This window comes from Mesoplodon densirostris, chromosome X (genome assembly GCF_025265405.1).
Source record: "Mesoplodon densirostris isolate mMesDen1 chromosome X, mMesDen1 primary haplotype, whole genome shotgun sequence".
Lineage (NCBI taxonomy): Eukaryota > Metazoa > Chordata > Mammalia > Artiodactyla > Ziphiidae > Mesoplodon > Mesoplodon densirostris.
Window position 1 is genome coordinate 51,604,659 of NC_082681.1, and position 12,562 is coordinate 51,617,220.

Consider the following 12,562-nt stretch of genomic DNA (forward strand, 5'->3'; position numbering starts at 1 on the left):
CCACCTTTTGTTTATCCATTCATCAGTTGATGGACATTTGGATTGTATTTACTTTTTTTTTTTTTTTTGCGGTATGCAGGCCTCTCACTGTTGTGGCCTCTCCCGTTGCGGAGCACAGGCTCCGGACGCGCAGGCTCAGCGGCCATGGCTCACGGGCCCAGCCGCTCCGCGGCATGTGGGATCCTCCCAGACCGGGGCACGAACCCGTATCCCCTGCATCGGCAGGCGGACTCTCAACCACTGCGCCACCAGGGAGGCCCTGTATTTACTTTTTAACTCTTATGAATAATCCTGCTATATACATGTGTGTACAAGTTTTGTGAGGACATATGTTTTCAGTTCTCTTGGGTATATACCTAGGAGTGTAATTGCTGGGTCATATGATAACTCTATGTTTAACCTTTTTAGGAAGTGTCAGATTGTTTCTACATTTTACATTCCTACCAGCAAGGCAGGATGCTTCGAATTTCTCCACATCCTCGCCAACTCTCATTGTTGTATTTTTTATAGCCATACTAGTGGATGTGAAGTGGTATCTAATTGTGGTTTTGATTTATATTTTCCTAATGACTAATTACATTGGGGCCCAGAGCTGGGGGAAGCTCTGGTTGGGTTAACAAAGTACTTAGGCTGATACTCAGATGGGCTTTTCTTAGCTATCTGATGAGCACAGTGTATGTGCCAGCTTATCAATGAATAACTTAGCAGGGTTCTGCAGGGTCACCCACTGTTTTATTAGAGAATTGCCTTCCCCGAATAGGGACTCACATTTCATAGCATGTCTTAGAGCATAGTTTATTCCCTAGAAAATCATTTGAATTCCCATAAGGACCTCCTGGAGAATAGCTCTGGCTTATGCCAGATGAAAAGGAAACCTTATATGTGGCCCGTGGTCTCCCAGTTGTAATTCTAGAGACCTTTCAGGATTTCCCCAGTTGGTGATTTTCATCCAAAGCTGGGCCTGGCCTTCACTGACAAGCATATGAACTAGCTGATTTAAGTCAGAGTTGATAAGTCTGAATGACTATATTAAATTCCTCAGCATATCTGTAAGGATTTCAGTTACTTTGGGAAAATCTTTGACTATGGCTTTGCAGTTCCACTTTAGTCCAGGGGATATAAAAAAATTAAGAGTTTAGTCTCTGGATCCTCACAAGGCTTAATTTTAGAGAGACAGGTTCTGGTAAGTTCAGAGGAAATGGCAGTGAGGAGAGTTTCAGAGATAAGGGAAAGTTTGGTGAGAGAATTAGTACGGGGGAACTGAGGGTTACAGAGGAGGTGTAGGTGGCATAAAAGGGAAGAAGGAGGATGGCACTGGAGGCAGAGCCAGGGGAAAGGAGTAAGATGACAGTGGAGGCAGTATCTGTGGTGCAGAAGCCAGGGAAGAGGAACATGAGGCTTTTGCAGCCATTCTATCTTTCTTTGTTTGCCTCAGAGGATCCTAAAATCTTATTTTGCAGAGATGCAATTTTAGGCTCCTGATAATGTTTGGAAGCCTCAAAATAATTGAAATAGGCATTCCATTCAGTTTTGGAAATTTTACAGGTGTGGTTGTCAATTTGGCCTTAGGAAAAGTAGGTTTGGGATTTCAATAGTTCTCCATAATGACCATTCATGCTCTAAATTGCCTTTGGTTAGGTTAGTCCATTTACTTAGAAATGTACATGAGGAAGGACTGCGTTTTTTTGTTTGTTTGTTTTGCGGTACGCGGGCCTCTCGCTGTTGTGGCCTCTCCTGTTGTGGAGCACAGGCTCCGGACGCACAGGCTCAGCGGCCATGGCTCACGGGCCCAGCCGCTCCGCAGCACGTGGTATCTTCCCAGAATGGAGCACGAACCCGTGTCCCCTGCATCAGCAGGCGAACTCTCAACCACCACGCCACCAGGGAAGCCCCAGAACTGTGGTTTTTAAACATAAAATCAGCCAGGGTCCCGGTAGGTAAGGGTGCCCTCAAAGTATTTTGATAATTGGGATCCCATTTCTCAGAGGTTTTTCTTTAGAGTAAAATAGTAGTTTACAAACAGCCTAAACAGCTTAAACAGGCTCAAACAGCCTGCAGGCCTACTACCAGCCAGTTCTAAGGGAACAATCGAATCTCAAAGGAGCCAGGCCAAAGGCTGCTCAGCACAGCTCCAATGGAGCAGCCTAATCCTGAAGGAATCAGGCTGAAGGCTGAATAGCACAGTTCCAATGAACCATCTCCTGTTCCAAAAGAATCAAGCTGAAGGCTACCACAGTTCCAGTTGGAATAGCCTGATTTCCAAAAAAAAAAAAAAACCAGGCCGAAGTGCCAAAGAAGTACTCACAGACAGAATAAAGCCTTAATCAGCAAGAATAAACCGTTAAAATAGATCCCAAATTAAACCTGGAGAGCTTCAAAACACAAAGAGGACAGAAGCTTGGATCCGGGAGAAAAACTTACCCTTAAACCCTTACCCTTAAACGAGGTTTACCCTTAAACCTCGGGGTCAGCAATAAAAACCGTTCAGTGGGACTTTTACTTACCGTTCCTGTCTGCACACCAGCCTCACAGTCGTCGTGGGTCTCCTCTGGATCCCTGTATGGGCCCCCAAAATGTTGACCTTAAACAAACAAACTGCCAGTTACTTCTCAGGTAAAAGTGGATTTACTCAGAATCAGCAAAGAATTGTAATTTGGCGTCTGCAACTGTGGTGAGCCACGGGCAAGTCCCTGCGCCATAAGGTGAAGAGAACTCTTACCGAGAGCTCGAAGAGGATGTTGGGAAGGCTAGTAAGCAGAGAGTCCATTGGAGGAATTGAGAGGTCGAAGTATAGTGGCTTTTCATTGGCTGAGTTGTGGCAGTCTCTCATTGGCTGAGCTCTTTTTTTTTTTTTTTGGCGGTACGCGGGCCTCTCACTGCTGTGGCCTCGCCCCCTGTGGAGCGCAGGTTCCGCATGCGTAGGCCCAGCGACCATGGCTCACAGGCCCAGCCGCTCAGTGGCATGTGGGATCCTCCCGGACGGGGGCACAAACGCGTGTCCCCCGCACCAGCAGGTGGACTCCCAACCACTGCGCCACCAGGGAAGCCCCTGGCTGAGCTCTTGCCAGGCAAGAAGACTAAGTTTTTCTTCAGCCTGTTGGGGGCTGCTATTGTTGTAGGTTGTGAGAGCTCCCCCTTCTGGCTTCTTGACTATTTTATTTGAGGTTTCTGTTTGTTAATTTTACCTCACACTAGTATTTGTTAAAATTAAAGAACCAGTACTGATACATTATTATTAACTAAAGTACATACCTCATTCACATTTCCTTAGTGCAGTCTTTTTTGCCTTTAGTGTTACAGACTCCACTTATTTCCAAAGTCAGTTGGGTCACCACACTTACCCTGCCTCCTTCAATGAAGTTGTTTCATACATTTGTAATACACATACTGTAATAAGTTAATTTTGTGTGTCAACTTGACTGGGCCATGGGGTGCCCAGATATTTGGCCAAACATTATTCTGGGTGTTTCTGTGAGGGTGTTTATGGGTGAGATTAACATTTAAATAGACTGAGTAAAGCAAATTTCTCTCCCTAATTTGACCTCATTCAATCAGTTGGAGGCAGGACTAAGAACAAAAAGGCTGACCCTCCCCCAAGTAAGAGAGGAAGGAGTCAGAAGTCTGACTGCCTTTGAGTTGGGACATTGACTTCTTTCCTGCCTTCAGACTCAAAGTGGAACAACGGCTCTTCCTGGGTCTTGAGTCCACTGGCCTTTGGACTGGAACTACAACCATCCACTCTTCTGGTTTTCAGGCCTTAGGACTCATACTGGAACTAAACAATTGGCTCTCCTGAATCTCTAGCTTGCCAATTCACCCTGCAGATTTTGGGACTTGCCAGACTATATAAATGCATGAGCCAGTACCTCATAATAAATCTACACACACACACACACACACACACACACACACACACCTCCTATTGCTGGGATGTGAACAGCTACATGTTCTTGCATCAGGACCTCCTTCTATCCTACCCCTTCTCTCCTGCCTCCAGTTCTCTGCCTCAAATACTGTCTTCCCACCCTTCACTTTCATGTTATGTTCTCATCTCTCAGTTCTCTCATCTTCCTGTCACCTCCTAAAAAGAAGCCTTCCCTGACCCAGGTTATTTCCATTTCCCCTTTCATCCCTGTTATTTTTATTTTAAACAACTTTTTGGTTAAAATAAAGATACAGAAAACTACACAAAACAAAACTTAGCTTAAAGAGTTACTATAAAGTGAACACCCTAGTAACCATCATCTTATTTAATCTACATGTTTATCCTCTATTCCTTTCTCTTTTCTTTTCAACATTATCATACCTTAAAATAGACTTTAAAAAACCCACATCTGTACAGTTTTAAGACACATAGATTCATGTATCCACCACCACAATCTACAGAACAGTTCCATCACCCCAAAAAGCTCTCTGTTGCTATCCCTTTATAGTTTCACCTCTTCCCCAACCTCCCCAACCCCACTAACCTCTGGCAACTAATAATCTATTCTCTATTATTATAGTTTTGTCATTTCGAGAATGTTATATATATGGAATCATACATTTATGATTAAAACTGGCTTTTATTACATCAGCCTCATGCCATTGAAATTCATCCAAATAGTTGTGTATATAAATAGTCGGCTTCTCTTTATTGCTAAATAGTATTTCATTGTGTGGATGTACCACAGTGTCTTTATTCTGTCTTTTGAGGAACATTTGGATTATTTCCAATATTTGGCAGTTGTGAATGGAGCTAGAATAAACATTCATGTTCAGGATTTTTTTTTTTTTTTTTTTTTTTTTGCGGTACGCGGGCCTCTCACTGTTGTGGCCTCTCCCATTGCGGAGCGCAGGCTCCGGACGCCCAGGCTCAGGGGCCGTGGATCATGGGCCCAGCCGCTCCGCGGCACGTGGGATCCTCCTGGACCGGGGCACGAACCCGTGTCCCCTGCATCGGCAGGTGGACTCTCAACCACTGAGCCACAAGGGAAGCCCTATGTTCAGGATTTTTTTTAACAAGATGAATGTTTATATTTTTTTAATTGAGGTATAGGTGATTTATAATATATTAATTTCAAGTGTACAAGATAATGATTCAGAATTTTTCTAGATTATACTCCATTTATAGTTATTATAAAATATTGACTATTTTCCCTGTGCTGTACAATATATCCTTGTAGCTTATTTATTTTATACATAGTAGTTTGTACCTCTTAATCCCCTACCCATATCTTGCCCTTCCCCCTTCCCTGTCGCCACTGGTAACCACTAGTTTGTTCTCTATATCTGTGAGTCTGTTTCTTTTTTGTTATATTCACTAGTTTTATTTCTTAGATTCCACATATAAGTGATAATATAGTATTTGTCTTTCTCTGTCTGATTTATTTCACTAAGCATAATGCCCTCCAGGTCCATCCATGTAGTTGCAAATGGCAAATATTCATTTTTTTATGGCTGAGTAATATCCCATTTTTTTTGTGTGTGTGTGTGTGTGTGTATATCTTCTTTATCCATTTGTCTGTTGATGGTATGTTCAGGATTTTTACTTTTTATTTTGAAATAACTATAGATTCACAGTACAAGGAGGTCCTATGTACATTTCACCTGGCTTTCCCTATTATTTATTTATTTTTTTATTTTTTTTTTATTTATTTTTTTTTGCGGTATGCGGGCCTCTCACTGTTGTGGCCTCCCCCGTCGCGGAGCACAGGCTCCGGACGCGCAGGCTCCGGACGCGCAGGCTCAGCGGCCATGGCTCACGGGCCCAGCCGCTCCGCGGCATATGGGATCCTCCCAGACCGGGGCACGAACCCGTATCCCCTGCATCGGCAGGCGGACTCTCAACCACTTGCGCCACCAGGGAGGCCCCTTTCCCTATTATTAATGATAATAGCTTGTATAACTATAGTACAATGTTAGAACTATGAAACTGACGCTGATAAAAATGCACAAACCCTACTCAGATTTCACCAGTTTTACATGCACTCATTTATGTGTGTGTATAGTTCTATGCATTTTAAAATATAACAGCTTTATTGAGGCATATTTCATAAACCATATAATTCTTCCATTTAAAATGTGCAATTCAGTGGTTTTTAGTATATTCAAAGAGTTGTGCATCTATCACTGCAATCAATATTAGAACATTTTTGCTGTATTATGTAAGTTTTGGTATGTTGTATTTCCATTTTTATTTGTCTCAAGATATTTTTTATTTCTGTTTTTTTTAAATTTTTTTTTTATTAGTTTCTGCTTTATAACAAAGTGAATAAGTCACACATATACATCTGTTCCCACATCCCTTCCCTCCTGCATCTCCCTCCCTCCCACCCTCCCCATCCCACCCCTCCAGGCGGTCACAAAGCACCGAGCTAATCTCCCTGTGCTCTGCGGCTGCTTCCCACTATCTATCTACCTTACGTTTGGTAGTGTATATATGTCCATGCCTCTCTTTCGCTTTGTCACAGCTTACCCTTCCCCCTCCCCATATCCTCAAGTCCATTCTCAAGTAGGTCTGTGTCTTTATTCCCGTTTTACCCCTAGGTTCTTCATGACATTTTTTTTTTAATTCCATATATATGTGTTAGCATACGGTATTTGTCTTTCTCTTTCCGACTTACTTCACTCTGTATGACAGACTCTAGGTCTATCCATCTCATTACAAATAGCTCAGTTTAGTTTCTTTTTATGGCTGAGTAATATTCCATTGTATATATGTGCCACATCTTCTTTACCCATTCATCCGATGATGGACACTTAGGTGGTTTCCAGCTCCGGGCTATTGTGAATAGAGCTGCAATGAACATTTTGGTACATGTCTCTTTTTGCATGATGGTTTTCTCAGGGTATATGCCTAGTAGTGGGATTGCTGGATCATATGGTAGTTCTATTTGTAGTTTTTTAAGGAACCTCCATACTGTTCTCCACAGTGGCTGTACCAATTCACATTCCGACCAGCAGTGCAAGAGTGTTCCCTTTTCTCCACACCCTCTCCAGCATTTATTGTTTCTAGATTTCTTGATGATGGCCATTCTGACTGGTGTGAGATGATATCTCATTGTAGTTTTGATTTGCATTTCTCTAATGATTAATGATGTTGAGCATTCTTTCATGTGTTTGTTGGCAGTCTGTATATCTTCTTTGGAGAAATGCCTATTTAAGTCTTCTGCCCATTTTTGGATTGGGTTGTTTGTTTTTTTGCTATTGAGCTGCATGAGCTGTTTATAAATTTTGGAGATTAATCCTTTGTCAGTTGCTTCATTTGCAAATATTTTCTCCCATTCTGAGGGTTGTCTTTTGGTCTTGTTTATGGTTTCCTTTGCTGTGCAAAAGCTTTGAAGTTTCACTAGGTCCCATTTGTTTATCTTTGTTTTTATTTCCATTTCTCTAGGAGGTGGGTCCAAAAGGATCTTGCTGTGATTTATGTCATAGAGTGTTCTGCCTATGTTTTCCTCTAAGAGTTTGATAGTTTCTGGCCTTACATTTAGGTCTTTAATCCATTTTGAGCTTATTTTTGTGTATGGTGTTAGGGAGTGATCTAATCTCATACTTTTACATGTCCCTGTCCAGTTTTCCCAGCACCACTTATTGAAGAGGCTGTCCTTTCTCCACTGTACATTCCTGCCTCCTTTATCAAAGATAAGTTGACCATATGTGCGTGGGTTTATCTCTGGGCTTTCTATCCTGTTCCATTGATCTATCTTTCTGTTTTTGTGCCAGTACCACACTGTCTTGATTACTGTAGCTTTGTAGTAGAGTCTGAAGTCAGGGAGCCTGATTCCTCCAGCTCTGTTTTTCGTTCTCAAGATTGCTTTGGCTATTCGGGGTCTTTTGTGTTTCCATACAAATTGTGAAATTTTTTGTTCTACTTCTGTGAAAAATGCCAGTGGTAGTTTGATAGGGATTGCATTGAATCTGTAGATTGCTTTGGGTAGTAGAGTCATTTTCACAATATTGATTCTTCCAATCCAGGAGCATGGTATATCTCTCCATCTATTTGTATCATCTTTAATTTCTTTCATCAGTGTCTTATAATTTTCTGCATCCAGGTCTTTTGTCTCCTTAGGTAGGTTTATTCCTAGATATTTTATTCTTTTTGTTGCAGTGGTAAATGGGAGTGTTTCCTTGATTTCACTTTCAGATTTTTCATCATTAGTGTACAGGAATGCCAGAGATTTCTGTGCATTAATTTTGTATCCTGCTACTTTACCAAATTCATTGATTAGCTCTAGTAGTTTTCTGGTAGCATCTTTAGGATTCTCTATGTATAGTATCATGTCATCTGCAAACAGTGACAGCTTTACTTCTTCTTTTCCAATTTGGATTCCTTTTATTTCCTTTTCTTCTCTGATTGCTGTGGCTCAAACTTCCAAAACTAAATTGAATAAGAATGGTGAGAGTGGGCAGCCTTGTCTTGTTCCTGATCTTAGTGGAAATGCTTTCAGTTTTTCACCATTGAGGACAATGTTGGCTGTGGGTTTGTCGTATATGGCCTTTATTATGTTGAGGAAAGTTCCCTCTATGCCTACTTTCTGGAGGGTTTTTATCATAAATGGGTGTTGAATTTTGTTGAAAGCTTTCTCTGCATCTATTGAGATGATCATATGGTTTTTCTCCTTCAACTTGTTAATATGGTGTATCACATTGATTGATTTGCGTATATTGAAGAATCCTTGCATTCCTGGAATAAACCCCACTTGATCATGGTGTATGATCCTTTTAATGTGCTGTCGGATTCTGTTTGCTAGTATTTTGTTGAGGATTTTTGCATCTATGTTCATCAGTGATATTGGCCTGTAGTTTTCTTTCTTTGTGACATCCTTGCCTGGTTTTGGTATCAAGGTGATGGTGGCCTCATAGAATGAGTTTGGGAGTGTTCCTTCCTCTGAAATTGTTTGGAACAGTTTGAGAAGGATGGGTGTTAGCTCTTCTCTAAATGTTTGATAGAATTCGCCTGTGAGACCATCTGGTCCTGGGCTTTTGTTTGTTGGAAGATTTTTAATCACAGTTTCAATTTCAGTGCTTGTGATTGGTCTATTCATATTTTCTATTTCTTCCTGATTCACTCTTGGCAGGTTGTGCATTTCTAAGAATTTGTCCATTTCTTCCAGGTTGTCCATTTTATTGGCATAGAGTTGCTTGTAGTAATCTCTCATGATCTTTTGTATTTCTGCAGTGTCAGTTGTTACTTCTCCTTTTTCATTTCTAATTCTATTGATTTGAGTCGTCTCCCTTTTTTTCTTGATGAGTCTGGCTAATGGCTAATAAATGCTGAAGAGGGTGTGGAGAAAAGGGAACACTCTTGCACTGCTGGTGGGAATGTGAATTGGTACAGCCACTATGGAGAACAGTATAGAGGTTCCTTAAAAATCTACAAATAGAACTACCATATGAGCCAGTAATCCCACTACTGAGCATATACCTTGAGAAAACCATAATTCAAAAAGGGTCATGTACCAAAATGTTCATTGCAGCTCTATTTACAGTAGCCAGGAGATGGAAGCAACCTAAGTGTCCATCAACAGATGAATGGATAAAGAAGACGTGGCACATATATACAATGGAATATTACTCAGCCATAAAAAGAAATGAAATTGAGCTATTTGTAATGAGGTGGATGGACCTAGAGTCTGTCATACAGAGCGAAGTAAGTCAAAAAGAGAAAGACAAATACCATATGGTAACACATATATATGGAGTTTAAGAAAAAAAATGTCATGAAGAACCTAGAGTAAGAAAGGAATAAAGACACAGACCTACTAGAGAATGGACTTGAGGATATGGGGAGGGGGAAGGGTAAGCTGTGATAAAGTGAGAGAGTAGCATGGACATATACACACTACCAAACGTAAAATAGATAGCTAGTGGGAAGCAGCCGCATAGCCCAGGGAGATCAGCTCAGTGCTCTGTGACCACCTAGAGGGTTGGGATAGGGAGGGTGGGAGGGAGGGAGATGCAAGAGGGAAGAGATTTGGGAACATATGTATATGTATAACTGATTCACTTTGTTATGATGCAGAAACTAACACACCATTGTAAAGCAATTATACTCCAATAAAGATGTAAACAATAAGTAAGTAAATAAATAAATAATAAATAAAGTCCCCTACAGTTGTTGTATTGTTGTCTGTTTCTCACTTTCAGTCTGTTAATATTTGCTTATCTGCTTAGATGCTCTTATGTTGGGTTCATAAATAGTTACAAATGTTATATCCTCTTGTTGCGTTGACCCTTTTATCATTATGTAATGACCTTCGTTGTCTCTTGTTACAGTCTTTATCTTAAAGTCTATATTGTCTGGTGTAAGTATAGCTGTCCCAGCTTTCTTCTGGTTTTCATTTGCATGGAATATATTTTTCCATCCCTTCATTTTCAGTATGTTGTAGGCAGCATATGTATGGGTCTCGCTTTTTTTTTTTAAATAAATTCAGCTACTTTATGTCTTTTGATGGGAGACTTTAGTGCACTTACATTTAAAGTAATTTTTGATAGGTGTGTACTTATTGCAATTTTGTTCGTTGTTTTTCGGCTGATTTGTATTTCCTCTGTTTCTTCTCTTCCTCTCTTCCTTTGTGATTTGATGATTTTCTGTAGTCCTTTATCTTTTGTGTATAAGTTTCTGCTTTGTGGTTACCATGAGGCTTATGTATAATAACTTATAACAGTCTATTTAATGTGACAACAATTTAAGTTTGAATGCATTCCAGATCTCTGTATTTTTACTCCCCTACCCATGATTTATGTTTTTGATGTCACAATTTACAACTTTGTATCTTGTGTATCTATTAACAAATTATTGTGGTTATAGTTATTTTTACTACTTTTGTTTTTAACCTTCATACTGGCTTTATAAGTGATTAATCAAGCACCTTTACAACATTAGATTTTCTGAATTTTACTATATATTTACCTTTACTAGTGAGATTTTACTTTCATATATTTCTTGTTACTAATTAGCACCCTTTTGTTTTGACTTAAAGAAGTCCCTTTAACATTTCTTATAAGGCTGATCTAGTGCTGATGAGCTCCTTTATCTTTTGCTTGTGTGGAAATCTTTAAATCTCTCCTTCAATTTTGAATGATAAATTTGCTGTGTAGGGTATTCCTTGTTGGAAGTTACTCACCTTTTCTTCCCACCCCCAGCCTTAGGCAACCAGTAATTTATTTTCTGTCTCTCTTGATTGCCTATTCTGTACATTTCATGTAAATGGAATCATACAATATGTAATCCTTTGTAACAGGCTTCTTTCACTTAGCATAATATTTTAAAGATTCATCCATGTTTTAGCATGTATCAGTACTTTATTTCTTTTTATTACTAAGTAATATTCAATTATATTGGATATACCACATTTTGTTTATCCATTCATCAGTTGATGCACATTTTGGGTTGTTTTTATTTTTTGGCTCTTAGGAATAATGCTGTGATGGCATTGTGTACAAAATTTTGTATGGGCATGTCTTTTCATTTCTCTTGATGATATGTCTAGGAGTGGAATTGCTAAGTCATATGGGCACAACTTTTTGATGAAGTGCCAGACTGTTTTTCAAAGGAGCTGCACCATTTTACAATTCCACCATCAGTGTGTGAAGGTTCCAATTTTGCCACATCTTTGACAATACTTTTTATTATATGTCCTTCTAATTATAACCATCCTGGTGTGTGTCATGGTATCTCATTGTGGTTTTGATTTACATTTTTCTGATGTCTTATTATGTTGGGCATCTTTTCATGTGCTTATTGGCCATTTGTATATCTTCTTTGGAGAAATATCTTCAAATCTTTTGTCCATTTAAAAAGTTCGGTTGTTTGTCTTTTTATTGTTGAGTGGAAAGTGTTACTTATGTGGTCTGGATTCAAGAACTTTATCAGATATATGATTTTCAAAATTTTCTCCCATCATGTGGGTAGTGTTTTTACTTTCTCAATGGTGTCCTTTGTGGCAACATTTTTTAAATTTGATGAAGTCCAATTTATCTGTTATTCCTTTTATTATTTGTGCTTTGGGTATCATATCTAAGAAACCACTGCCTAATCCAATTTCATGGAGATTTATGCCTGTTTTCTTCTAAGAGTTGTATAATTTTACACTTTACACTAATGTTTTTCATCCATTTACAGTTAATTTTTATAAATGGTATGAGGAAGTGGTCCAACTTCATTCTTTTGCAGGTGGGTATCCAGTTGTCCTGAAATTCTGGGCAATCTTAACACATGAGTAGATTTTTATAACCACCACCATAATAAAAATATAGAACTGTTCCTTAACCACAAAGATCCTTCTTGATACCCCTTTATAGTCACAATCATCTTTCTTTCCATGTCTCTGAGTCTTGGCAACCACTTACCTGTTCTTCATCTCTATAATTTCATTATTGAGAATATTATATAAATGGAATCATATAGTATGTAACCTTTTGAGATTAGATTTTTCACTCAACATAATTCCCTTTGGATCCATCCAGTTTGTTGTGTGTAGTATCAACAGTGTGTGTATGTGTGTGTGTGTGTGTGTGTGTTTACGTGTGTGTGTGTGAATTTCTACAAAGACAATCATGTCATCCATAAATGGGTGGT

At 39.5% G+C, this 12,562-nt stretch overlaps 1 protein-coding gene across 1 annotated transcript in view; it reads left to right on the forward strand.

Annotated features, from left to right (window-relative positions):
• XKRX (XK related X-linked) overlaps positions 1-12,562 on the forward strand; it is a 70,179-nt gene that overhangs the window by 26,876 nt on the left and 30,741 nt on the right. The gene's annotated exons all lie outside the window — the stretch shown is intronic.